This window comes from Pinus tabuliformis, chromosome J, assembly GCF_031772625.1.
Source record: "Pinus tabuliformis cultivar Carrire ecotype Pingquan chromosome J, CPIR1, whole genome shotgun sequence".
NCBI classification, from domain to species: Eukaryota; Viridiplantae; Streptophyta; class Pinopsida; order Pinales; family Pinaceae; genus Pinus; species Pinus tabuliformis.
The window spans coordinates 259,128,247-259,132,020 of record NC_142295.1 but is presented as its reverse complement, the minus strand read 5'-3'; the positions used below and the strand labels follow the sequence as shown (position 1 = coordinate 259,132,020).

Genomic DNA, 3,774 nt, shown 5'->3' with positions numbered 1-3,774 from the left:
AATTGCTTATTTTCATATTCAAATTATGAGGGAATTAAGAGGGGTAGAAAATTTTTCCACCTCGATTAGAAATTAAGTAGAAATCTCAGCCTTAGCTTTTACAATTTCAAAAGTTGTATCAAAGACACTATACATTGATGCACCTCAAGACTTGTGTGAAGTCCATAAGTCTTTAGGGTTTTTACTAGTTGGAAATGAGGTGAGGAACACCTTTACCCACCTTTACCTCATCTTGGTAGCCTCCTCAAAGTTTCTTTCTTTCCTCCTTGTAACCTATGACTTCTTTCTCTTTCTTCCCTAGTTGGCCTTTTTCTCAAAATTAGATCTTTCATTTTTATGGTAGAAGGATATAATTGTCCCAATTACAAAAGAGGTTTTTTTTTTTTTTTTTTTTCCCAACTCTTTTCAGGCAAGTGCATAATTGAGTATAACATTTCTTTTAAGAAAATAAACATAAGTTTTAACTTCTTAAGAGTTTGTGTTTTTCTTTACTTTATCTGTCATCACTAAATCTTACAAAATAAAGACCATATTCACACAATGAGGCAAGGTGTTACAATTTATTTTGTATATATATATATATATATATATATATATATATATATATATATATATATATATATTCTATCTTTTTATTTTATATAATATATATATAGTTGACATAGAAATATTTTATTTATAATCTATATTTTACATATTAAAATGTTAATAGATACCCCAATTGTATTTAGAAATATAAAATATATATCTATAAAACTTTCCTTTTCTCTTTAAAATTATGTTCATTATAAATATTATTTAAAATGTCACATCTCAAATTAAAATTATTTAAAATTATTTTTATTATAAATATTATTATTTTTTAATTTATTAATGTAAATATAATCCTCAGACTTAAGGAAACAGGTTAACCACCCAACACCTAGAGGCATTTGCTAGAAGCTTGCTCCCTTAGGGACCACCAATGGGTTATTCCAGGTGGCTTGGTTTTCCTTGATAACAGTGATGCATCAAACTGACATTCTAATATAGCAGCCAGAGATGGTTGTCCTCACTGTTGGTTTAACAACTGAGTTTAATAGGTTTTTTTCATCTTTAATTTAAAAAAACTCTTTACTGACAAAAAAAATCAAAGATTAAAATTTAATCCCATAAATTTTTTTTTAATATGTAGCATTAAATTACAAATTATTTTCGTACTAAACTATAGAGCATCGCTATGACACAACAACGTTGAACATTTAAATTAATTTTTTTTAACATTCTGTGTTCTACTTTCGCGTCAGCCGTGTTCATTTTAATTTTTTTTAACTGAAAAATGGCATCAAACTTCTTCCTGGTTTCAAAGGTGCTGTGCTGTGCGTTCGTCGTATTCTGCTAACGAATATTATATTTAATTCATTCCTACGACTCGGATGCGCCATATTTCTATTTATACTTGCACGTCGGATCGTGTTGTTCACAGTCTCATCTCATTCGTGCTTCATTTCTGGGAAATTTTCCAAATTTTCTGGTTCTCTTCTTTTTGGTTCTATACCAATGGCTGCTTTGAAGCTAGTGTTGGGCGTTTGCTTTTTCTCCCTTTTCCTGCTATCTACTGTAACAGCAGTTTTAGGTCCGATGCCCTCAGGTAAAATACTGGGGACAAAATCCAAGTAGAGTCTTTTGGTTAAGCTTGGAGTCTTTTAATTTCTAACTCTTAATGTAACAGCCCTACGCGATAATGCTGCTTCTGGAAGCAAGGTAGAAAACCTGCAGGCAACGCAGACACCAACAGGTAAAATATCACTGGCAGCTCTTTTCTTTTTCGTTGACAATCTTAAAGTTGTTTGTTGTATAATCTTAAAGTGTTTTGTTTTGTTGCATTCTCACCCGCTTCCTGTAATCTCCTGTAACAGCCTCTGGAAAACCCGCAGACAACGTCGATGCATTGGGGTAAAATACAACTGAATCACTCGTTTTTCTCTTGGCAGAATATGTCAGCTAAAATTATTTAGCTGTTATAGATTTTTAAATGTATTTGAATTTTTACGGTTTTTGAAAAAACAGTTTAAGACACATAGAATTTACTTATAATTCAAATCTGTAATTCTAATTAATCCAATTCCAATTAAACTATAAAATTGTTTGATATCTGTGTTTATGGCCAGTAGCCGCGGGCAGGGGCATCCGTATCAGAAAGATTACTGCTACTGCTGCGCTCGTTTGAGGGTCAGTTGCGCGCTGTATTGCTGCAGACCTTAAAAGACAGATTCCATTATGTTTATATTTGCTTGGAAGTTAATAGGACGTGCAGCAGGGCCTTTATTCTGACATTTCCTCAGGGGATTGTTAAATGTTTTATTATTTATTTTTATGTTTTTACTTGTAATTTTGACATGTCCGGAACAGTTTAATAACGGGTTTGTTAAATGTTTTACTGTTTATTTTTATGTTTTTATATTTATTTCCTTATTTTTTGTATTCACAACAAGAATGTCATGTGAGTATATATATATAATCTTATTTTAATTTAATGGTTTGGTACTGGAATGAATATATATATATATATATAATTGATATCAAAAACGCCCCAATGGGAGGTCACAGGGTCGAATCCCGAAAGCTCTTGGGGTTAGGTCAGTAAATAGGCCGAGGGGTGTTGATGCCCTTCGGGTGGCGTGTCCACTCAGTGTTTAAAACCCTGGACCCGGTATCCGTGAACCAGTAAGAAAAAAAATAATTGATATCAAAATATATTAAATAATATGGTTGTTGAAATAATTTATTTAAATATGATATTGAAATGACTTTAAATAACCTATATATATTTTATGTCAAATTTGAAAAAAAATTATGTTATTATAGAAATTATGTTATTATGGATATTCATTTTTTTTTTATGGATAACATTTTTTTGTTACTAATATTTTTTTTAAATATTACATGGGAACTCTATGTTTAGCATGAAATTAATTACACATTTTCTTCATATTGGGTATGAGATTGCACATGTGAACTCCATATTGACTAGTGGACAATTAACACAACTTTGTTATACTAAAAATTAGGAGACAATTACAGAGGAAATTAGAGAATTTTCACTATAAATTACTTTATCTCTATATATAAATATGATGTAAAATTAAGGTTGACAATTAACCTCCCTAGATGGTGTGTTTTCTAGTGGGGAGGGGCATAATTCCAACGGGTAACATGCATTAATAGACAAGACCACCATGTTGGACATGGCACATAACAATTTCATTTCAAGGTACTTGTTAAACTACTAGTGTTTTTGGTGAAGAGGAAGCTTATCCATAGCCCTTAATATTGAGGATCCATGATCATTGATTGAACCTTTTCTAATTGCAAATGGAATGGAAAAATTGGAAAATAAATGTGTTTCAAGGTCATAGATGATGCTAGAGAGACAATCTCCTAGCAATAAATGTTGCTTTCTCTCTTTATGGTGCAAGAGTTATCCTGAAACAACTATGAGGATGTGTTTACTCTAGTTTGTTAGCTAGTGATTTTCCATCATGCACAAGACATGATGAGATCATTCATTCATTATTTGTTTTCATTATGGTGAATTTAACTCATTGTAGGTATTTTTTGTTTAAATTCTATGCTCTAATTCTTATAACTATTAAAGCTTGGTATAGTAGAGAGGCTAGGGGCATGAAAGAGGAAAACACTTTTATGATTGATTAAATCATATTGTGTTACTTTAATGGGCTTGAATTAAAATGTATTAATTTGTAAGTGTGTAATTTTTTCTGGACAAAATCC

General features: G+C 31.0%; 1 long non-coding RNA gene across 1 annotated transcript; it reads left to right on the top strand.

Annotated features, from left to right (window-relative positions):
* The first annotated feature begins 1,486 nt into the window (after positions 1-1,486).
* LOC149226760 (uncharacterized) lies at positions 1,487-2,256 on the top strand. The gene is made up of 4 exons (XR_016247068.1): positions 1,487-1,630; positions 1,712-1,777; positions 1,899-1,935; positions 2,154-2,256. It is a non-coding gene; the product is annotated as an uncharacterized LOC149226760 (long non-coding RNA).
* The last annotated feature ends 1,518 nt before the right edge of the window (positions 2,257-3,774 follow it).